This window comes from Haliotis cracherodii, unplaced genomic scaffold, assembly GCF_022045235.1.
Source record: "Haliotis cracherodii isolate W230 unplaced genomic scaffold, xgHalCrac1.p SCAF_14, whole genome shotgun sequence".
NCBI classification, from domain to species: Eukaryota; Metazoa; Mollusca; class Gastropoda; order Lepetellida; family Haliotidae; genus Haliotis; species Haliotis cracherodii.
Window position 1 is genome coordinate 20120917 of NW_027266269.1, and position 25724 is coordinate 20146640.

The 25724-nt window shown below is 38.9% G+C and overlaps 1 pseudogene; it reads left to right on the forward strand.

Annotated features, from left to right (window-relative positions):
• The window catches only part of LOC139460268 (uncharacterized), a 152346-nt pseudogene that overhangs the window by 55682 nt on the left and 70940 nt on the right, over positions 1-25724 (forward strand).

A 25724-nucleotide genomic window follows, 5' to 3' on the forward strand; every position in this document is an offset into this window, starting at 1 on the left:
GCGTCAGTGTATTTTATTAACGCCCCAAACAGTAATTTAAACACATATAATAACAGATCATATACACGCATGGTGCCTTGAGCTTTAATAGGCCATCCCGGAATAAAATAGTTCCCCCCCCCCCCCGCCCAAGAAATATATTCCAAACAATATCCTCATTAGATGAGAAGATCTTTTTCAGAATTACCTCAGTAAGTCAATTACAATGACAGAGCGTCGTAATACATTTACATCAAGTACAATACGTCAAAATGGCCGACACGATAAACGTGACGGGAGATATTTCCGAAGTTGTTAATCAACCTGTGGCTATTTCAAGCCTTTGTCATCACTAATAAATTGGCCGATCGTTGAAAGGTGAATGTAAAGATGTGTTTAATAGATACTAAGGTAAATTCATAGATTGCTGTAGATTGTCACTACGATAGTTTGGATGTTTTTTTCGCTTGTTTTTCTCTGGGATGGGTTGTAGCGAGGGTATCTTTAAACGGGCATGCAACCACGCTTCTGTATGAATTCGTACCACGGAATTCCAAGGGTTTTCCCCAGAAATGTGGAAGTAGTCAGTGTTTACGCCATTTCAAGAATACAGTCACGTGAAGAACGTCATGTGACCGTCCTCTCGTCCTAGCCGTATATCTTGTAAACTTCACATTAAAAAAATAGTTATTATTATAACCAAATGAAACACAACCCATTATCCGATGGGGTTAACTGTTCATCGCCGAGGGATATGTTACCACAATAAACTTGGTAACATTGTTTGGTTTGACTTCTTGGCGCGTGCCTGAATTCCATTAACATGTTACATATCCTAAAACTGGCTTATCAGCAAATCTCGCTGCACTGCGCACGACAGATACTAGAGCAAGGCATGGCAGAAATACGAAACCTAAAGCTTTCGAAAGGAAGCCATCTGATTGGCCGTTAACAGTTGTACAAGGCGGAGCAAAAAGCATCGTTTTTCCGTCTATTTTACGCTTGAAAAACTCGACCCTTTTCTGGACACTTTCTAGAGGCTCACCAATTAATCAATTTTTATGAATTTTTAGTCGTTTTTCCGTCCAATGACCATATACGGGAAAAACGACGTTTTCGTGTTTGCAGTGTGATACCCGTATTAAATACATCACCATCGAATAACCATTTCTTGTTTGTTGCATTTAGCCAACATCAAACACGAGTTTGTACTTTCTTTGCCCGGCAGTTTATTTTTAATTACATCAATTGTTTCAATAGCATGTATCCCTGGGAGATATGGAGAAGACTGTCTTCATACTTGCGGTCACTGCCAGATTAACGGCTCATGTGATGCCCAGACTGGACACTGTGAAAGCAATTGCCAACCAGGATATATGGGACCACTGTGCATACAAGGTGATAAGAAGTTACTTGTTTGTAGTTTGGTAAAGGGTGAATATCTTTGTTTTTTACTTCTCCTATGCTCGAATATAAGGTATAAATATATAGCTTAAATATATTTAATGCCATGTATACATCCACAGTATGCATGTTTTCAGAATGTGCTGACTACACATACGGTATCAACTGTTCCGGTGTCTGCAGCTGCCTGAACCAGTATGAGGTGTGTGAAAAAGCCACAGGTGAATGTAGAACGGGGCATCAATCAACGACAACAGCAGCAGTAGGAGCATCAGAAGCACAGCAGGGTCAAGAACACGAGGGTAACTATATAGCTAGTAGATTAGTTTCAGTTATATGTAGATCCTGACAGCTAAGATTGTGCGTGCGTCGGTGCGCACGCATATGTGTGTGTGAGAGTGTTTGTATGTATGTGTGCGTGTGTGCCTGTGCGTATCTTGGATTCGTGGCAAGCAGTTGAAGGGTTCGCACATAGGTCATGCACTGAGACGGTTTCATTTTTCTTTTGGTTATAAACGGCTTCATTCCATTACCTTACTCAGTATAAACAATTCATCGTCACAATTACACAAATAACGGAGGTATGTATTCATTTTCTTACATCATGTTACTTGAATATTTCAGATGTCCGCCTCATTGTTGTCAGTTGCCTTCTGGCCATTGCGTGTGTGTATGCAGTAATTACAACAGCAAATAACTACAGGTAATACATGGAATCCAATACAACGTACATGTGTATATCACCAACCTAACTGTTTTAACACCTATTGAAGGAACATGTTTAAAAAGTAAACTTTAATTTACTGTTTCCGATGCTGTTGTTCATAAGCTACTTAATCCTAAATTTCAGAATTAGACGCAGCATGAAGATACTCAAAGCTGAACAAATGCAAATGTACTCAACTCTGCAGGTCCGTGGGGAATCGTCTGTTTATGACGTCATTTCTGAGAGGAGCGTGTATGCAAATGAGTCCATACAGAGGGATGGTGACCAAGATCCGAATGAAAAGTGACAAAGATACATGCGTGCATATAAACACTGTATTTAGACATCTTGGCTTAAGATCAGACGTACTTCACCTTTAACTCTGTAAAATTTCCAAATTAGAGTTTCAAAGGACAGTCTTGATTGCCTTTTTAAGACATTCATGCACATAATTGGCATAACTGAATAAGCAATGAAGAATGTGTCATCTTTAACTCAAACTAACAGTGACATTCTGTGTCATTGGTTGAGTTACGAGGTTCAGATCGAGGGGCCGTCCCTTGTATTTTAATTGCAGTGATTAAGTTTGTTATGTGTATACCGGAGAATCCGGCTGATTCGATGTGTGTGTCCCGGTTAAATGATCCAAGGGACGTAACTCTGTATACCTTATGTATAAACGCACATGGTGCGATACTGCGAGCGGTCAGTTTCTTTGTATGCGGTATATAAAGAGTTATTGAAATACTAGGGTTTGTTAACACCATTAATGATCTAATTACAATCTAATTGTGTTCATTGAAATTCTGCATTCCGATTCGCTGAATTGGTCACGTGTTATTGCATTCATTTCCGAATGAATGTAAAACATTAAGCCACGCCCACTTTTATCACTTCGGAAAGTCGGTGAATCCCAATATCACAGTCAAGGGACTTCCCTTTCTGCTCACATATATCGTCATTTAGCGAAATTCATGCATATTCATTTTCCAAGCTAAACTACGCGGATTCAGAAAGTTTGCACATCGGTTTTTCGATTCATATATGACAACAGTCAATCTTAAATTGAACTATTGATATATGAATGAAATGAAAGCATTTGCTATATACTATGCTGGCGGGGAAAAGTAATTGTTAAATAAAACTAATTTTATTCTGAAATTGAATAATGCATCTTTCAATGTATATGCGAGAAGACATTTCCTCGACTTTAAGGTCGTAATTCGACTTTTGCACGTACAGGTACATCTTCATGTAAGACGCACAATTTGATGTGCGTGTGTTTGATACGAGCATGATACTCACACACGTGTGTTTTTTATGTGTACAAAACGCGCTGGTTGTTTTGCTCATAAAAAAACACGTTTGTTTAACGCAAACTTGGGTGCGGTAGGCTGATGTTTTATTTATATATTTGGAATTTAACTTTCATATCATATGTCACTTAATCTGTATTTACTTCTGGACAACTCCCCTTTATAACATTCGTGCTGAGTCACCACAGTGAGTGAATGAGTGAGTATGATTTTACGCCGCTTTTAGCAATATTCCAGCAATATCACGGCGGGGGACACCAGCAATGGGCTTCACACATTGTACCCATGTAGGGAATCGAACCCGGGTCTTCGTCGTGACGAGCGAACGCTTTAACCACTAGGCTACCCGACCGCCCCTTCACCACAGTGAACTTGTTGTGACAGTAATAAACTATGCTCAAGTCAGAGTGATTTATCTGTTTCTTGCAATATTTGATATTGTAACAATTGTTATATCAGTGTATTTTATATCAATGATTGTAACTGTATTACATCGTTTTTGTTGAGATTCTGTAGAAGCTCATTGCAATGTACTTGAACAATAATTAGTTGTCAGGAATGTAGTACTATTTAATGTAAGCAGTAATGAGGAAGTTACTATATTTAGATGTTGTTGTCATGTGTTAACTTCCTGAATAGCATTGATGTATGTCAAGCCTTACAGAAACATGTGGAATATTCTGTGTGGAAAGTTCTGGAAGCTAGTTGGACTCTATAAGTGGAGTGGACGAGTGCCTGTCTCATCTCATCACACATTTCCGCACATTATATTACACCAAGACCAGCTTTCGTGTAAAGATCAATTATCACCCCGGTTTCCCTGCCTGGGCACTTTCACGGGAACTTGGCCATTGTTGCTGCTGAGTGAATATATATTATTATAATTTTGCTATTTTGCTTTTGTATTTAATACTGACCACTGCTATCATATTATATATTGCCATTGAAGATTGTACTACCACTCTTGTGTGTACTGCCATTGTAATTGCTATGCAGTAATTTATATTGATTTGAAAACCAAGTTAATTTTGTAATACAATTATTGATTGTGTACCCTTTGTTGGTTGTTGGTTGGTTTTACACTAAATTCTTTTACGTACAGACTTCTTGGTTAACATATCGTTTCAGTTTGGGAATTGACACGCAACACAGAGTCACATTTCGAGACAGATACAAGCTAGGAATCAAAAGCGACAAAAATAATAAATATATGATTAAACCAAAGTCCATTGGAGGATTCCAACTATGTCATGAGCATGTGTTTAGTGATGATAACAGGTGTTCACGAAAAGGTGAGCGTTTTCTGCACTTGTACATGTGGATATGAATCAAGCTAAAATGCATGCAGTGTTACCTTTACCATTTCAATATTGATGTTAGTTTATGTGTATGTGAGCGAAATAAACAAACGTCATTATTTCATTCACACAGTGAGTATGTACTCTGGAATTCTTGCATTGTTCCCTGCTCCTGTTTCGACACTGTTGGTTAACCTGGCAAACCAGTTTCAATATATCAGAGAGATTACAGGTCGTTCAATTTACTTCCTTGTTACAAGTGCGGGGCTCCCAGCTCTGACAACAGCAACCAACGGGTAAGTCTGATCATATCTCTAACAATATCCTTCTCGGTCCAGCTGATTATTAATCTTTATGTGTTTCTTTATATAATCCCGAAAAGGGACCACCGTATAGTGACATGGTAGGACATGTGTGACCACAGTAGCCTGTACGGTGATATGGTAGGACAACGCCAGCTTACACACTATTCGTGTCTCATTGCTATCTTCAGGGTTGAGATCATCGCAATGTTGCCATGACAAGCTGAAAGGCATGACCTCGTTTAATATGTGTTGAACGTGAAGGTTCATGTTGCTATTTTAGCAATACTCCAGCCATATCAGGGCGGGGTATACCAGACATTGTCCATTAGGGGATCGAACCCGGATCAGCGTTTTACCCAACCTCGTTTAACCAGCCGTTCTATGCTTAATGAAACTGATGTTCAAGTAACATAAACCCCTGAGTGAAAAAAATACATTAAACTCAAACACACCATTTATCATCAGATCTTGCTTTGTGATTGTCACGTCAGTTGTGCTCATGAAACGTAATAGTGTTTAATGTGACGTCAATGCCTTGTCACATAACAACTGTCTCTTCACACTTTGAGTTACTGAAAGTCAGCTGGCAGGCTTATGTAATGCAAACATGGTTCTTCGAAAATAAATCTGTATAAATTTGAATAAACGATACCATAATAAGCATACGTTGTTTAGTTGAGCCCACAAGAAAATTCGCTAAAGCAACTCATAATGACTTTCCAATTATAGATATCCGAAAATGGAGTTGTCATATCACCATGAATCGGTGTGTGCGAGGTTAAAAGATACTTTGGATGTCAAATGGTCCTGGTTCATATTTTTGGAGGGATGAGTGTTTTACTGTTAAGCATCAAATGGGTAGTTGTTGTACGACTTTGGGGGTATTCTGGAAGGGCTGTGACTGGGCAACTTCTTTTTAAGTAGATGATGACAGAATTACAAAGTGGTATAGATTGATGGTATTAGATGAATAAGAAAAGGAAGGACAAGACTCGATCTATGGGGGAAAGTTTAGATCTCATGTTGATGTTGTGCCGCTGTAGTCAGATACGATACGTGCAAGGTGTGCACGACCGTCATCGCCTTGTAACATAAAACGTTGACCAACATGGCGCGCAAACGGCACAACTATTGGTGGCTGTATGTAGCCCCGATAGTATTGTCCAGTGATCCTGGCATGGATAATATAGAATGGAGTTCTTAAAGTCATAGTGGTCCCACCTCATATCAGTACCCATTCATAAATTTGTCATGCTACCATGCGTTGACATTCTCAAGGCGTTCGTTATGTTAGGTCGGAATCATGCCCAGTGATGACACAACTATGTTGTATATTCGATAACAGACATATACGAGCGCACACAGCAGCACTCTGAATCAGACTAACGTCTTACGGTCATTTCTCCAGCAATCTACCTCACTTAGGCCACATATACCATCACATAGAACATGACTGCCCAGTCACAAGTTGCCCTGACGACATCGACAGCGAGGACTCGCTGGGGGCCGCCATCTCGAATGGAGTATCGTTCGAGGGAGATCTCGTCTGGCTAAAATGTGTCGATTTGCTCATGGTGGTCAACACTTGGTCGCCGAACATACAGATTACTGCACACGATATTTGTGGTCACGTTGTGGGGGCATGGGTAACCCATTCGTTTAAGGCGCCGCAATTAGCTCTGCTTAGTTGCGTCAATCGCCCCGATTGTCGGTTTGTCAGCATCATACCCGTCCTCGGGGGTTTCACGTAATTGGTATTTGTCTGAGACCTGCATTACTTCAGGGTTACACGCTGACACGCCGTGAAAAGGGGGGCGTTAAATCCAACTCACTAACTCACCCAAGAGATAAAACAGTGCAAAGAGAAAGCCTAAAGCAAACATTATTTCCCCTGTATGTGATACATACGCTTCACGTGTTAATACAGAGGTGACTCGACCCGAGTCACGTGACGGAAGCAGTCCACGTCGGGCCGAAAGAAGGAACACGCGTACGGGCAGAGGTAGGAGACCGATACAGAAGAGATAGTGGTGTGGCCAGGGTCCGGATATAGAACATTTAGGAATATTTCAGGACTCCCCACAAAGTTGTCTGATTGTGAATGTAAACCTTAGTGTGAGTTTTGAAAATCACTTGACATGATAGGTTTGACAGAAACGTGGACCCCGAAACTGAATTTTGATGATACGTTCTGCGAAAATACTAACTAGCTCGTAAGTTTTGGTAGACATTCATGTGGAATATGTGTTCTCATCAAAAAGGTTCTTACAGATTGAATTAAAAATTCATGGATCACAGAAAGTGGTGTCGATCTATCACTTGACAGGTATTGTTTGGACTCGTGTTAAACCGCTTCGGGTATATTCACCCAGAAGGATCTACATGATATAGCAGTAATGTTGAATCTGAGAATGGTATATTTCTATTTCCGGATAACTGCTTGACATTCTAGGTGATGTTTTGTGCACATTTCGATTTGACTTCAATGTAAGGACTGGTAAAGAGCCAGATAATTTGGAGGATGATATACTTGAATATCTTCATACTTCATACTGGGACTTTCTCTCAGACAGATTTATCTGTGTAGATATTCAAATGATACAGTTCTTAATAATTTGGGAAAATATTTTGTTAATATATGGTCTGTTTTAAATGTACACATTATGAATGACCGCTGTGGAAGTGATTCCGGGAAAGGTGACTTAAATTTGTTGGCAATGGTGGGGCAAATGTTATTAATTACATTATGAGCGCCTTAAATATATTTTACTTGTGTGAAAATTTGGATATTAAGTCACGACACGAATCACAGTGCCTTCTTATGACATTGTTTTTACGAGTGCTTCATTCATGTGGAAAACCATCACTTGATAAAGCCCACCGTAGTCATTCAATGTTGAAGTGGGATAACAACAAATCAGAGATTTTCCTAGAACGTCTGTTATGTGACACTTTCTCATGCCTCTTACATAAAGCTATTGATTCTGTTTTTACAAACATTGATGAAAGTGTATCGTTGTTGCAGGGAATGTAACTGTAGTTTGACTGGGAATGTGGGTTATTCTAGACAAAAAGATGCACTCTTTTAAACCAGGAAAATAAAGGATAAAGATGCACCTGCTAAGAAAACTGTTTTGAACAACAAGTATAAAACTATTTGCAGAACGGTGATCTTAACGGTGATGATTGTACAGACAACTTGCAATTGGACTCCAATTTTGCAACAGAAATATTTATTCCCCAAGCTGAAAAGAAGAAATTAAATCCGCTATTTAACATCTGAGAAACTTGAAAACTCCCGGAACTGATTGACTAATAACGGAATTCTTAAAACACTCTCTTGATAATATCCTGCCGTATTTGGAAATAGTATTTAACACAATGATGGATACCTATTACACCCCAAAGATTGGGCACTTGGAACCATAATTCCAAATCACAACAAAAGCTCAGTGGCAGGGGCTATAGGGTATTCAACGTACCAGTATATTCAGTAAGATATTTATTAGCATTACTGGTATTGTGGTCGAACACCCTTAATAAGATCGAAGATCAAACAGGATTTTGACTCCCACTCATTATATGGTTCTTATTCAGGCTCTCGTAGATAGGCATATTCATTGTTAACATGAAAATTGCACGCTATATCCGTCGGCTTTTCTAAAGCATTCGATTCAGTGTGTACGGGCAACTGGTGGTATCTATATAATTTACATGGAGTCAGTAATGAAATGGGAAAATTGGTATTTAGTTTTTCTGAGGAAGTCAAATCATTTGTTAATTATGGTGTATGCCAAGGTATATTAAGACATTTTTTGTTAGGTATTTTCATTGAGCTTGCAACTCCAACCAAAATAAATTATGATGATAGTATACAATTACATCCTGAAATTGTAACAGTATTCATTTTACTATTAGGAGATGAAAGAATTATGTTCTCAAGTACTGTAAAATGTACAAACCTTGATAATAAAAAAGCTTTAATTGCACTGCGATACGTGGAAACCTAATGTTATTTTGGATAGGACAAAAATGGTGTATTTAGGAAAGGAAATACACTGTCAAATAATGAAAAGTGATACTTTCGGGGACATTTACTTCAAACTGAAACCTCTGATACATCTCTTGGTGCGATACTTTCAAGTTAATTATCATGGAACCAACATAGGTGTAATGCAGCCATCCAAGCTTAAATGATAAAATTTGGAATATAAATGTCTACTTTATAAAATGTGGGTATGGCTATATTTGGGACAAACAGTGTTACTTTGAGCATCATTCTATGTTCATATCGAAATTCAGACAGTAATTTTTACATGTACTTTCAAACATGGAGATCTGTTCTAGATATTCTAGTAAATGCAAATACAAATACAGATACAGAAACATATTTAACGGATGTAAATATAAGAAAATGCAGATATCTTAAGCACATTTAGATGTATGTTAATGGTTTAAGTTGTATGTTGTAAATAAAAAATATATTGAACAAAAACACTATGAAATATATCTCTATCCTTGGAATCCTTGTAAAAATCTTAAACAGTTCAACATTGTCATGCGTTCTGCACTATGGGTCTGTGGCCACACAGTTATACATGAATAAACAGAATTGAAAAGGTTACACACGATTTCTCGCCTATACCGATACTGTTGGTGTATAGAGATTACTACACGAGTGTCTGTCAGATACCACTTATCTTACGAGTTGTTTAAAACGTATCTAAAGAGCAAAAGCGATTTAGATACGCTTTGAAAAAACGGGTTGGTATATTGAGATTACTACACGAGTGTGCTTTTGCTCGTTCGAGGTTTTGAAAAAAAACTCGTTGTAAGATAAATGGTATCTGACGGGCACGAGTGTAGTAATCTGTCTCTTACACACCCTAAAATTGCACCTTTTTAGCATCGAATCAATGCATTTTGTCCATTCTCATGACCACAGTGGCGCATTAATCACCCGACGTACCGCTTACCACTCCTTAATAATGTGACTCTAAACGAAAAGGTTTCTGTATATCTGTGGATTATCAAGGCGATGATGATAATGCAAACTAGATAAGATCAATAAACCCGCTGGATACCGAGTTGTACAAGAATCCCAGAGGTGTGGGGTGACCTTGGGTCATGCATGCAGCAAGCATGTTTGACACACGTTATGTTATTGTTGTGAAACGTTAGCTCGTCTGTTCTTACCCATAAAAATGAAGAACATATACTTATTTGGACACGGACCTCCGTATGGTGATACTGTGTTTAATGTTAAATAATTGTAGGTAATCAGTCGCCAAGATAATGGTTGACGTACTTTTGCAATTAGTCCTTTGCGTCAGCGCTATTCCAGCAAGTTAATGGCTACGAATATGTTTAAAATCTAAGTAAACAGTGTGAACTATTTTGTGGTTGAGACGAACTGGTGCTTTGCTTTCATTTTAATTTATTCTGAGTGTTTTATATGAAACACATATTTACAGCCATTAACGCCTGCAGTTATCAATTTTCCAATGCGTCACAAGTATGCCGTAACTGTGAGATCTTAAAAAAGGTCCTCATTTTGTTCCTTACATTCAGTTTTATCTAAAAGTCAAAACGGCGAATCAGTTTTTGAAGCATGTTTTGATTGAAATTCTTTGACCTCCAATGTCTATATCATCATTGAAACCCACACCATAGTAATTGCATTGATACGTATTTCACTATGTCTTTGTAAATATCATAGATGTATGAAATGACTCTGAGGAGACCGCCTCCGTGGTCTAGTGGTAGAGCGGAAGGTCCGGGGTTCGATCCCCGACCGCGTCATACCAAAAGACGTTAAAAGATGGTACTTGTTGTTACCCTGTCTGGCGCTCGGCATTAAGGGGCTAAAATAAGGACTGGTCGGCTCGAAGTCAGTATACTGTGTCTGAGTAGGGTATTCATGTTAGACTGCGGCATGGTATCTCAGTGTGCTAGCACTATAAATCGGCATCACCCTGGACTAGTACAAACAGCCACACAAACACACAAACACGTAAGTGCTATAGTCTTGGACGCGACGTTAAACCCCATTTCACCTCACCTCACCTCACTCTCAGGAAATGACTGAAATATGAGTGTCTGCTTACATTACTTGTCTGATACAAATCGGCCAAGTAACATAATCGATCATCAAACAACACTCGCGAATAACTCCAATTAGTTGTTGATTGTTAATAAGTCTGATGCAATTACTTTGGCCAATTTTCTCATTCACTGTTACAAAAATAATATTCGGATCAAAGTAACTTGAAAGTACAAATCCCCGAGTGTTGTATTAACTCTGTTGTATCATACTTCGTGAATTAGTCACTCAGCCGTTCATTTGTCGTCAAGGCCCACAAGGATGTGCAGCAGTACTCATAAAATTGATGTAATGTGGTTAAAATGCACACAATATGAGAACATTTAAACATGTTGAAAATTCATCCTTGCTTGAGAATGTCATATCAAACCAGAGTTGTTTAAGTGCGACTCATATCACAGCTGTTATCGAGGTAGTTCCTGCAAGTCATATCCTCAATTAGATTAGGACTGCAGAGTATCGCAACACAACATCACAGTCATACATTCCGGATTTATTTATAGTGTTTGCCTAATTTTGAAAAATCATGTTATGCTATTGAATTAGTAAAACATAGTAAAATATAACGCTACTCTTACCAGAACTGATTTTACTTAACACAAGCTTTGGTCAGGTGGACTGGCGTTGTTAACAAAATATTGGAGATTTCATCTTTCAAACCATACAATATATCAAAATATGTATTTCCTTCTTGATAACTCCCTTTCATTTCATTGTGTTGAGTCACCTTTGTGCGTGCAATACGTGTGACATGGCAACAGGAAAATAAACAAATAACTATACGTATGTCAATCAAATAGTTATTCATGTGTTTCTACATTTGATATTTTAACAGTGTTCTATTTCTAAACTGATACCATACTGGAAAACAGGTTTGACATTATTGACAGTCGTATGCTCAAGAGTCATACAATTTTATACAACACTCTCATTACTTCCTGGTCTCAGGGCGAGGCACCCAAACACGTCCACAACACGCAAAATGTAAGTCTGATCTCTCTTATTTATGTTTGTGCTCCCCCACCATCCAGCTTTTTATGACACATTATATCAAGAGGTGCTTTGCCCAAGTCAATAACACTTAACAGTATCCTAGCATTAGGGTGCTCTATGCGTTGTGATCTATCCATAGAAAGGAATATCCCTCGGCTATGTATTTGTCCAAGAGTACTAGTATGAGCAAAACAATAACGCGGAGTTTGTTAAGTTATTTATTTCCCATACAAAGGTTAGTAAAGTGTTCATTTTGACAAACGCGGGAACGAATGACACAATTCTTTAAATGATGTAACCTTGATCAAATAACAATTAAAGTCGTAAGAAGTATATTGAAGAGACATCAAGTTTAATATATTGTTACACCGCTTGTGAGTTTGTTCCTTGAGTGTAAGTGGTAAATGTTAAAATGTTTATGATGATAGAAGGAAACTTATATCCTTAATGTACACGTTGCTACTGTAGTGTATGTGCGCGTTTCACTGTGCATGTCGTGTTCGCTGCGTGACTGGTGACAGCCATTTTATGTGCCACGGCTGTCCTAAATAGCGTTTGTGTAACTCGACATAGCATTCCAGTTGAACTCCCTCCTTTCAAGTATTTGCCTTCCTATTCAAGTTGCGCATTGACACATATATAGTCTATTCAACTATCAAACCGAATTGATGTAGGTATTAGAGGTTACCACTTTGTTGAGGCACACGAGGAGGGGTATTGTGTTCACACAACAAGGGCGAATCTTGGATTCGAACCCTCGATAATAGGTTTCTGGCAAATTGATCTGCGGCCCTTGTGACGGCGTCTATAGTCTAATATAATCTAAATACCTTCCAGAAAGTTCCATACCATGCGTGATTAATCTATAACTGTTCAAGAAGATTACAGATGACACTTGACCCCTAAAAGCATCTTAATATCTTCCAATCCACTACTTACATTTCTGACAACTACTTATTGTTCAAATACTATCTTCTGAACTTCTACTGAATCTTAACAGAAACAATCCAATACAATTACAACATTGTTCAAATATACATCACACTGCCATATACCAGTATCCAATGAACACGTATACAGTGTATGTTAGTGAGGTCGGTTCTCACGTTGCGCCTCAAATGATTTATGGACTGATAAGTTTCAAAAACGGATTAAGTTGGTAGTTGTTTGACAAAGTAAAGTTTTTTGTATTATTTGCGAGGAAAGTCGAAAAGTGGACAGGGAAGTGAGATAAGCGTTATCTGCATGAGTATTAAACACACATAAACATGTAATTTGAACTACCACCCAGAACAGAAGCTTATCGCATGATGCTTCTGTCATTAACTGGAACATCAACTTAAAACATACATATGTTTAGTGCTATAAAGATCGAGGCAACTTTACATAGGCGGGAGCAACATTTATAATTGTTAACTCATTTTATCAACAAACAAAATGATAGTAAGATCTGCTGTTGCAATTGCATGATCACAAGAATGATTATATCAATAACATATATTTCTCATACATGCAGGTTGTATCGTGAATGAGTGAGTACGTGAGTGAGTGTGTTTTTATGTCCCTTTTAGCTATTTCACAGTGAGGGACTCTAGAAATGGGCTTCATACATTACCTATTGACCATACATTTTCGTGAAAGGCGACTCACGGAATCGGTTGGGTTTGCTCATTGACTCGCATGCCATCGTGTCCCAATTTCGTAGAACGATGGTCAATCACTGATATGTCTGGTCATAGTGGTTAAAGCGTTCGCCCGTCACGCCGAAGACGCGGGTTCGATTCCTGACATGGGTACAATGTGTGAAGCCCATTTTTGGTGTCCTCCGCCGTGATGTGTTAGTTATGACATGACACAAAGGAACAAAGGTCAGAGGATAACGTAGCGTATTTATTCAACAAGCATGAGTGTTTGTGAGAACTGTCGATACGCTCACAAGGAAGTATGATATATGTTTTCTGGTACACAAAAAGTTCATTTTAGTTCCCTCTGACACAGGTTTGTATAGACATTGCCCCTACAGTTTCTGAAACCTGTTTTAAAATCCTTGACAACATAACAATTATGTATACATCAGTAACAAAGCACAATTAATTTATCGGTACATGTCTCCTTCCATGTAAGCTTTTGTTTGGTATGCTTATTGTTTATATCCTAAACAGCCTCGTTAAGATCTTGGTTGGTGTTGGTTTTCAGCGACCCATGTTTGTCATAAGAGGCGACTAACGGGACCGGGTGGTCAGGCTCACTGACATGACCATAATTTCGGTATACATTGTATTTCACCTTCAATGTGTGGTGCTATACATGTAAAAACTGCATCTACCAGTACCTTTGTACAGATACTTATATCATTATAATTTATATGATTTGTAATTCCCGAAAATGGAAACCTCCTGCTTACATGCAGTTACATGTTGATCAACCTGCTGTGTACGTGTTAAATGGTTCTGGTTGGCTAAATGTGGCTGAAATTGTTTTCAGATTTCATCGGACAAGCACATGGACGATGTTTCTTGTATATGTTCTACTTCTTGCCTCATTGCCAGACTCCTCACAAGGTAGGTCCTAACTACGCGGATTCATACAGTTTGAACATCGGTTTTTCGATTCATACCTCAATTAACCGAAAACAACACACAGTCAATCCAAATGTAAAAGACATAATTGTGAAGGTATTGTATTGTGCCTAGGTGAGGAGTGTATGTTGTTCTTATAACTATATCACAGGTGTACAAATAGGTGATTGTGGGGAAACGTTAAACAAGACACATGCTTAGATATTAGATACTCGTAGTCATTCTATTTGTTTCCTCAGAAGAATGTCACTGCCACAATGGGTGCACGAATTTCCCTGGTTCTCCTTGCCCAGGAACAATGTGCCAACCAGACTGGTTTGGGAGTTACTGCCAAAAGCGTGAGTAAAAGTATAATATAAATATTTTCATTCAGAGAGCTGCATGCAGATATCTGGTAAGCACTAATTGTTATTATTTATATACATGTATACAAATTATGGATGTTACAAAATAGTAATTTATAGGCACCTCATATTAAGGATATGGGTCGAATTCAATATTCAGTCAGCCGAATCACCCAAATAGCACGCAATTACCTGTACCTAATTTACATAATTTGTAATCAGATGTATATAGGTCGGGTGGCCAACAATTTACCGAGCAACGGTCACATGCAAATTCTAAACATGTCCTACAACTGGTTTAAAAACGAGATCTTCAGCAAATGTTGAAGTAGCCTTTTGCAAAGAAGAAAAAGAATATCAACAATGAGATTATTTACTTGGACGATGTAAAAAAAATACGTTTTGTCTTCGATTTGTTTTTTATCTATACCTTTTAATACTTCCTTTGAAACTAAATGTTTCTAAGTTGAATTGTTCAATGTGTTCGACATTCTAAGTGCGGACTTTGCTAGATCGACAATGCTGCTGAGTATGACTGTGTTTTAATATTTGATCTATTTCGTTAAAGGCAACATAGCACGTGGAATGTCGACATCGCAGAGCAGCGAATTGCAAGGATATGGTGGTCCCCTTCCATCTGATAAAGCTGTCGATGGCAATACTGATCAACGGTTTGATGATGGAAGTTGTACGCACACAGGCGACACGACGTCCACAGGAGCATGGTGGCGTGTTGACATTAATACCACATTGGAGATTAGACGGATGAGAATATATCTCCGTAGTGACGGTGAGTCTGACATATGTTTAAATAATATACATTATGTTCACGAGGAGGGGGACATGCGTGTACCAATAGGATAAGCCGTTCATTCCGTCCTTTAGGCTTGGCAGGATCCCAAGCCCCCATCCCCGAATATTACACAATTGGTCGCTTTTTGGATATTTCATTGTTTGTTCGTGAACGCCCACTGAGCAATATTCAAGCTATATGACGTCAGTCTGTAAATAGTCTTGTGTCGACCAAACAATCAATTGATTGACATCATGGGCATCGATCTCCGCAATTCGGATGAGACGACATGCATCATGCAAGTCATACATATGATATAAAGTAATTTCTTATGTAACCCAAGGAATGTCTTGAAAATATATCATATCACACTATTACCCACATTCTTCTACAAATTGTGCTTGTTTTTATTTGAAATAAACTTGTTCAGACGCCATAGTTCGAAATTCATAACATCTATATGTATCATCAAATAATGTATGTTGTTCCTATACCGTATGTTGTTCACAGTTCAATCCATTGACTGACATAATGAGCATCGATCTACGCAATTGGGATGCAATGACATTCGTAAAGCAAGTCAGCACTTCTGACCCTCGATCCTGTTAGTTGCCTTTTACGACAGGCATTGGTTGCTGAAGACCTATTTTATCCCGGATCTAACTCGGGCTTTGTAAGAGATGTTAAGTAGATGAACACAGTCTGACCACACAGAGTGAATTCGTATTCTTATACAATTATTAACACAAGAAGGATAAATTCCAACATGTGGAATTTATATCACAACATATATATGTACCACAGGGCCTTATCGGGGTACACATTATACCTATACACATCTTGTATCATCACCTAATTTTTATTGTTCACAGGGACTGACCGCAACTCTGGCCTTCAGGTGAAGGTTGGTGACCAGCTGTGTTACACATTGTCTGAAGACAACAGACAACAAACTGTTTTAAATATTACATGTGGCGAAGCTTTGAGTGGTTCATCTGTAACAATAAGTGTCGATGGACCCTACCTGACATTATGTGAGGTGCAGATATTCCGTGAGTAGTCATGCTGACATGTTATTTTACTTATTAGCAATACATATAATTATTTTATAGCATTTAATAAAAACATCGGAATATAAACACGAACATAGGATATGATAACGAGCGCTGTCTTTAAATAATAACATTATAAGTAACAGATAGAGGTTTAATGACAGTATTTTGTCGGGGTATAAAAGGACAGTTGCGAGACCAAAGAACGAGGCGAAGAAACCGTTCCATTTATCCTGATAAAGTTATGTCACAACTTACCCATATATCTTACAGCACAGCCAAATACGCGGCTTCCATGACTAGCATATGGGCGTCTGTAGTGAACATTTCGCCCGAAGGGCCCTTTTGGTCCAAAAGTCCACGGCCCAAGCGTCTGTGTATATGCAGCCCAAACAGCACTGACGTTTAAAGTGTATTAGTTGGAGTAAATAATCAGGATATATTTTTTCTACATGGGTCCCAAATGACAAACGCCTATTAGATCAGATGCATTAGGCGTGCTCTGATTTGCATCTCATAGTATGTGTACTTGTAGAATGCAGCGATGGATGGTTTGGAGATGACTGTGACAAGCAGTGTCAGTGTCAGGATACAGCTGAAGTATGTGGCAAGGAGACTGGCAACTGTAGGGGTGGATGTGCTGCCGGAAAACATGGACCTGGGTGTCAGCAAGATATGACAGAATGTGAAATTAGGAAATCGTCCACCTGGTAGATTTTCAAGTTGAGTATCAACATGATTCTATTTTTTTTGCATTGAAGAAATATTGTCTGTACACTCAGAAAGTTTTGTCAGTGTGATTTTTCAAATCGCTTTAGGAACATACACGTCAAAATATAATTATTTAATGCCCTTGTATGTGTATTGTACATTGTAGAATGCAACAATGGTTGGTTTGGATCTGACTGTAACAAGCCGTGCCAATGTCTAACTGCCTCTGAAGCGTGTAACAAGGAGACTGGCCACTGTAGTAATGGGTGTGCTGCTGGGAAACAAGGCCCAGGATGCCAGCAAGGTTTGACAAATGTCTATTTGTACCCATTGTTTATCTGTAACAGTGTGATGAAAATATATCCATTCACAAGCAGTGTCAACTGATGCAGTATAGGTAATCGTTGAAAGCATTTATTTCGTATTTAATGGATTATGTAAATGTAGTCATCAATACAAGTTTTCCTTCTTAAAAGCAGCGATTATAAATTGTAACATATAAAAGTAGGCATGTTCTCTGATCTGATTGAGACGTATTTATATCTACCTACCCTCACAGATTGTGCCCAAAAACATTATGGGGTCAACTGTTCTTCCACTTGTGGTCAGTGTAACCGAACGTCGGACTGTATATAGGATGATGGAACATGCACACAAGGATGTCAACAGGGTTACCTCTTCCCTTTGTGTGCAAATGAGACGTCATTTTATATATAGTCGGAAAAATACAATAGACTCTGCTTTTAGCTGAAATTTGTAATGATTGTGGTAATGAATGTTGTCGCTTCTATTAACTGTGTTTGAAATGCCTGATGTCTTCTGTTATAATGCCTGGTATAAGCTGTGGTGTTAGGTGTTGTGTGTAACACCTACCTCGCGTCATACTTACTATAATGTTAGAAGATCCGTCAGTGTTATATTTTTTTAGATATCAATCTTTATTTTTTGGTTTCATGTAAAATGCTATTGTGATGATCTCTAAGGTAATGTCATTTCTTTTCAGGAGCTATTACACATGTGTAAATGTATTTGGTAGCTGCTGAACGCTACAGAGAGATGAAGGACGTTCTGTTTTATAAATCCCAAAGGGAAATGATGTAATAAAACAGGAAGAAGCATTTGCTTTCTATTTTCTAATTCAAAATCGCACTGCACTGGCCATGTCTTTTCACAAACCTCATTCTTTATCACAAGAATGGAAAAAAATATCATTTGAGCGAAATTACGTATATTTTCTTAAGTTGTGTTAACTCAAGTTATCTTTTGTTGTCGATATGTAATCATGTGTGAAACATGGCAGCTTCAAACAGCGGGATCCATGGCGGTGTGATTAAAGTGGAAAGGTTCCCCAACGGATACAATTTGTACCTCTGATTATTATGGAAGCTTGTGTGTGGAAGAGGTGGACACTGTCCCAAAAATGTTCCTTGACACAAGGTGAATTGAAAATGTAATGCTGGGTTTCATACTATCTCTCATAGGATGAACCTATTTCTAAAATTTACCGAATGTTTCATTACTCCTATCCTCATACAGCATGTGCACCCGGTTATTATGGAACGCCGTGTGCACGATGTGGCAACTGTCTTAACAACGCTGCTTGTAATCCGGCAGATGGGAGATGTGGTGCTGGGTGTCTAACTGGATATCAGAGTCCACTGTGTCAAGGTAGCTACATCTTACATTTTTATTACCAAATCCAATGCCACAGCTTCACTGTGATAAATGATATGTAATTATGCATATGCATAAATCACAAGGCTACATCTTACATTTTGATTACAATCACAACCTAATTGGTTGCCTTTTAGAAAGTGGTCAAATGTAACAAATGTTATATTTGGGATAACACTTTCTGAGTAAAGTACAGATTCTCTTCCTTTTTTGGGTTCAGTCCCGTCCGGGATTCGAACCCACACTGCCAGTGTGAGGCACCTAATCTCCAGCGAACAAAGTCAGCGATCTAAACCACTCAGCCACTGAGGCTTCCACAAAAATGTCAAGATTACGTACTTTGTGTACCCTTCTGACAAGTGTAAATTATTCCAGTTATATCACAGTGTGTCAGCTTAATGTGGGAGGAAAGCCCGAAGTGATGCAGGTCTCAGACGTTTACCATTTCGTGAAACCCACGAGCACGGGTATGGTGCTGACAAACCTAGAAACATAATCGAGGGGAACCGGGAAACGAACCAACAATCATAGGTTTCTGTCGTGCCCAAGGGACGCAACTCTGCACAGCGAATCGCGGCGCTTTAGACGACTGGGCCACCCGTGCCCCCTAACATTTGTTATATTTGACCACTTTCTAAAAGGCATTTTGTGTTCATAGCTTTCGGCCATGGGAGCCGTGCGACACAAATGAAAGTCCGACAACTGGTAGTCTAGATTACATACTTTGTGTACGTTATATAACATACAAATATAACGTTTGTTACTAATTGAACCAGTCTGCGCTACAATTAAGAAATTACACAATATGTATAAGTAAGATATATATGCACCTTTAAATCTTCCCACTCTTTCTCAATCAAGACTAATCCGTATAGTTAATCTGATAATCTACAAGATATTATTTAGTACCTACAGTTCGGTACCAGCTAGTGAGACAATGCATGGTTCATACAATGTGTCTCTCAATATGTTGTATATCTGTTTATAACGAATCTAGGTTTGATCTTATATTAGAGAAATATATGCACACTACAATTGTCTCAAAAGCTCATAACAGTGTCTTTCGGAACATTGTTGAGATGATGTTTTACTGAAAAAGTCGTATCCTGTTACAGCTTGTGCTTCTGGTTATTATGGAACCACGTGTACAAGGTGTGGCCGCTGTCAGAACAACGCTGCTTGTAATCCGGCAGATGGGAGATGTGGTGCTGGGTGTCTAACTGGATATCAGAGTCCACTGTGTCAAGGTAGCTACATCTTACATTTTTATTACCAAATCCAATGCCACAGCTTCACTGTGATAAATGATATGTAATTATGCATATGCATAAATCACAAGGCTACATCTTACATTTTGATTACAATCACAACCTAATTGGTTGCCTTTTAGAAAGTGGTCAAATGTAACAAATGTTATATTTGGGATAACACTTTCTGAGTAAAGTACAGATTCTCTTCCTTTTTTGGGTTCAGTCCCGTCCGGGATTCGAACCCACACTGCCAGTGTGAGGCACCTAATCTCCAGCGAACAAAGTCAGCGATCTAAACCACTCAGCCACTGAGGCTTCCACAAAAATGTCAAGATTACGTACTTTGTGTACCCTTCTGACAAGTGTAAATTATTCCAGTTATATCACAGTGTGTCAGCTTAATGTGGGAGGAAAGCCCGAAGTGATGCAGGTCTCAGACGTTTACCATTTCGTGAAACCCACGAGCACGGGTATGGTGCTGACAAACCTAGAAACATAATCGAGGGGAACCGGGAAACGAACCAACAATCATAGGTTTCTGTCGTGCTCAAGGGACGCAACTCTGCACAGCAAATCGCGGCGCTTTAGACGACTGGGCCACCCGTGCCCCCTAACATTTGTTATATTTGACCACTTTCTAAAAGGCATTTTGTGTTCATAGCTTTCGGCCATGGGAGCCGTGCGACACAAATGAAAGTCCGACAACTGGTAGTCTAGATTACGTACTTTGTGTACGTTATATAACATACAAATATAACGTTTGTTACTAATTGAACCAGTCTGCGCTACAATTAAGAAATTACACTATATGTATAAGTAAGATATATATGCACCTTTAAATCTTCCCACTCTTTCTCAATCAAGACTAATCCGTATAGTTAATCTGATAATCTACAAGATATTATTTAGTACCTACAGTTCGGTACCAGCTAGTGAGACAATGCATGGTTCATACAATGTGTCTCTCAATATGTTGTATATCTGTTTATAACGAATCTAGGTTTGATCTTATATTAGAGAAATGTATGCACACTACAATTGTCTCAACAGCTCATAACAGTGTCTTTTGGAACATTGTTGAGATGATGTTTTACTGAAAAAGTCGTATCCTGTTACAGCTTGTGCTTCTGGTTATTATGGAACCACGTGTACAAGGTGTGGCCGCTGTCAGAACAACGCTGCTTGTAATCCGGCAGATGGGAGATGTGGTGCTGGGTGTCTAACTGGATATCAGAGTCCACTGTGTCAAGGTAGCTACATCTTACATTTTTATTACCAAATCCAATGCCACAGCTTCACTGTGATAAATGATATGTAATTATGCATATGCATAAATCACAAGGCTACATCTTACATTTTGATTACAATCACAACCTAATTGGTTGCCTTTTAGAAAGTGGTCAAATGTAACAAATGTTATATTTGGGATAACACTTTCTGAGTAAAGTACAGATTCTCTTCCTTTTTTGGGTTCAGTCCCGTCCGGGATTCGAACCCACACTGCCAGTGTGAGGCACCTAATCTCCAGCACACAAAGTCAGCGATCTAAACCACTCAGCCACTGAGGCTTCCACAAAAATGTCAAGATTACGTACTTTGTGTACCCTTCTGACAAGTGTAAATTATTCCAGTTATATCACAGTGTGTCAGCTTAATGTGGGAGGAAAGCCCGAAGTGATGCAGGTCTCAGACGTTTACCATTTCGTGAAACCCACGAGCACGGGTATGGTGCTGACAAACCTAGAAACATAATCGAGGGGAACCGGGAAACGAACCAACAATCATAGGTTTCTGTCGTGCCCAAGGGACGCAACTCTGCACAGCGAATCGCGGCGCTTTAGACGACTGGGCCACCCGTGCCCCCTAACATTTGTTATATTTGACCACTTTCTAAAAGGCATTTTGTGTTCATAGCTTTCGGCCATGGGAGCCGTGCGACACAAATGAAAGTCCGACAACTGGTAGTCTAGATTACATACTTTGTGTACGTTATATAACATACAAATATAACGTTTGTTACTAATTGAACCAGTCTGCGCTACAATTAAGAAATTACACAATATGTATAAGTAAGATATATATGCACCTTTAAATCTTCCCACTCTTTCTCAATCAAGACTAATCCGTATAGTTAATCTGATAATCTACAAGATATTATTTAGTACCTACAGTTCGGTACCAGCTAGTGAGACAATGCATGGTTCATACAATGTGTCTCTCAATATGTTGTATATCTGTTTATAACGAATCTAGGTTTGATCTTATATTAGAGAAATATATGCACACTACAATTGTCTCAAAAGCTCATAACAGTGTCTTTCGGAACATTGTTGAGATGATGTTTTACTGAAAAAGTCGTATCCTGTTACAGCTTGTGCTTCTGGTTATTATGGAACCACGTGTACAAGGTGTGGCCGCTGTCAGAACAACGCTGCTTGTAATCCGGCAGATGGGAGATGTGGTGCTGGGTGTCTAACTGGATATCAGAGTCCACTGTGTCAAGGTAGCTACATCTTACATTTTTATTACCAAATCCAATGCCACAGCTTCACTGTGATAAATGATATGTAATTATGCATATGCATAAATCACAAGGCTACATCTTACATTTTGATTACAATCACAACCTAATTGGTTGCCTTTTAGAAAGTGGTCAAATGTAACAAATGTTATATTTGGGATAACACTTTCTGAGTAAAGTACAGATTCTCTTCCTTTTTTGGGTTCAGTCCCGTCCGGGATTCGAACCCACACTGCCAGTGTGAGGCACCTAATCTCCAGCGAACAAAGTCAGCGATCTAAACCACTCAGCCACTGAGGCTTCCACAAAAATGTCAAGATTACGTACTTTGTGTACCCTTCTGACAAGTGTAAATTATTCCAGTTATATCACAGTGTGTCAGCTTAATGTGGGAGGAAAGCCCGAAGTGATGCAGGTCTCAGACGTTTACCATTTCGTGAAACCCACGAGCACGGGTATGGTGCTGACAAACCTAGAAACATAATCGAGGGGAACCGGGAAACGAACCAACAATCATAGGTTTCTGTCGTGCTCAAGGGACGCAACTCTGCACAGCAAATCGCGGCGCTTTAGACGACTGGGCCACCCGTGCCCCCTAACATTTGTTATATTTGACCACTTTCTAAAAGGCATTTTGTGTTCATAGCTTTCGGCCATGGGAGCCGTGCGACACAAATGAAAGTCCGACAACTGGTAGTCTAGATTACGTACTTTGTGTACGTTATATAACATACAAATATAACGTTTGTTACTAATTGAACCAGTCTGCGCTACAATTAAGAAATTACACTATATGTATAAGTAAGATATATATGCACCTTTAAATCTTCCCACTCTTTCTCAATCAAGACTAATCCGTATAGTTAATCTGATAATCTACAAGATATTATTTAGTACCTACAGTTCGGTACCAGCTAGTGAGACAATGCATGGTTCATACAATGTGTCTCTCAATATGTTGTATATCTGTTTATAACGAATCTAGGTTTGATCTTATATTAGAGAAATGTATGCACACTACAATTGTCTCAACAGCTCATAACAGTGTCTTTTGGAACATTGTTGAGATGATGTTTTACTGAAAAAGTCGTATCCTGTTACAGCTTGTGCTTCTGGTTATTATGGAACCACGTGTACAAGGTGTGGCCGCTGTCAGAACAACGCTGCTTGTAATCCGGCAGATGGGAGATGTGGTGCTGGGTGTCTAACTGGATATCAGAGTCCACTGTGTCAAGGTAGCTACATCTTACATTTTTATTACCAAATCCAATGCCACAGCTTCACTGTGATAAATGATATGTAATTATGCATATGCATAAATCACAAGGCTACATCTTACATTTTGATTACAATCACAACCTAATTGGTTGCCTTTTAGAAAGTGGTCAAATGTAACAAATGTTATATTTGGGATAACACTTTCTGAGTAAAGTACAGATTCTCTTCCTTTTTTGGGTTCAGTCCCGTCCGGGATTCGAACCCACACTGCCAGTGTGAGGCACCTAATCTCCAGCACACAAAGTCAGCGATCTAAACCACTCAGCCACTGAGGCTTCCACAAAAATGTCAAGATTACGTACTTTGTGTACCCTTCTGACAAGTGTAAATTATTCCAGTTATATCACAGTGTGTCAGCTTAATGTGGGAGGAAAGCCCGAAGTGATGCAGGTCTCAGACGTTTACCATTTCGGTAAAACCCACGAGCACGGGTATGGTGCTGACAAACCTAGAAACATAATCGAGGCGAACCGGGAAACGAACCAACAATCATAGGTTTCTGTCGTGCCCAAGGGACGCAACTCTGCACAGCGAATCGCGGCGCTTTAGACGACTGGGCCACCCGTGCCCCCTAACATTTGTTATATTTGACCACTTTCTAAAAGGCATTTTGTGTTCATAGCTTTCGGCCATGGGAGCCGTGCGACACAAATGAAAGTCCGACAACTGGTAGTCAGATTACGTACTTTGTGTACGTTATATAACATACAAATATAACATTTGTTACTAATTGAACCAGTCTGCGCTACAATTAAGAAATTACACAATATGTATAAGTAAGATATATATGCACCTTTAAATCTTCCCACTCTTTCTCAATCAAGACTAATCCGTATAGTTAATCTGATAATCTACAAGATATTATTTAGTACCTACAGTTCGGTACCAGCTAGTGAGACAATGCATGGTTCATACAATGTGTCTCTCAATATGTTGTATATCTGTTTATAACGAATCTAGGTTTGATCTTATATTAGAGAAATGTATGCACACTACAATTGTCTCAACAGCTCATAACAGTGTCTTTTGGAACATTGTTGAGATGATGTTTTACTGAAAAAGTCGTATCCTGTTACAGCTTGTGCTTCTGGTTATTATGGAACCACGTGTACAAGGTGTGGCCGCTGTCAGAACAACGCTGCTTGTAATCCGGCAGATGGGAGATGTGGTGCTGGGTGTCTAACTGGATATCAGAGTCCACTGTGTCAAGGTAGCTACATCTTACATTTTTATTACCAAATCCAATGCAAACAGCTTCACTGTGATAAATGATATGTAATTATGCATATGCATAAATCACAAGGCTACATCTTACATTTTGATTACAATCACAACCTAATTGGTTGCCTTTTAGAAAGTGGTCAAATGTAACAAATGTTATATTTGGGATAACACTTTCTGAGTAAAGTACAGATTCT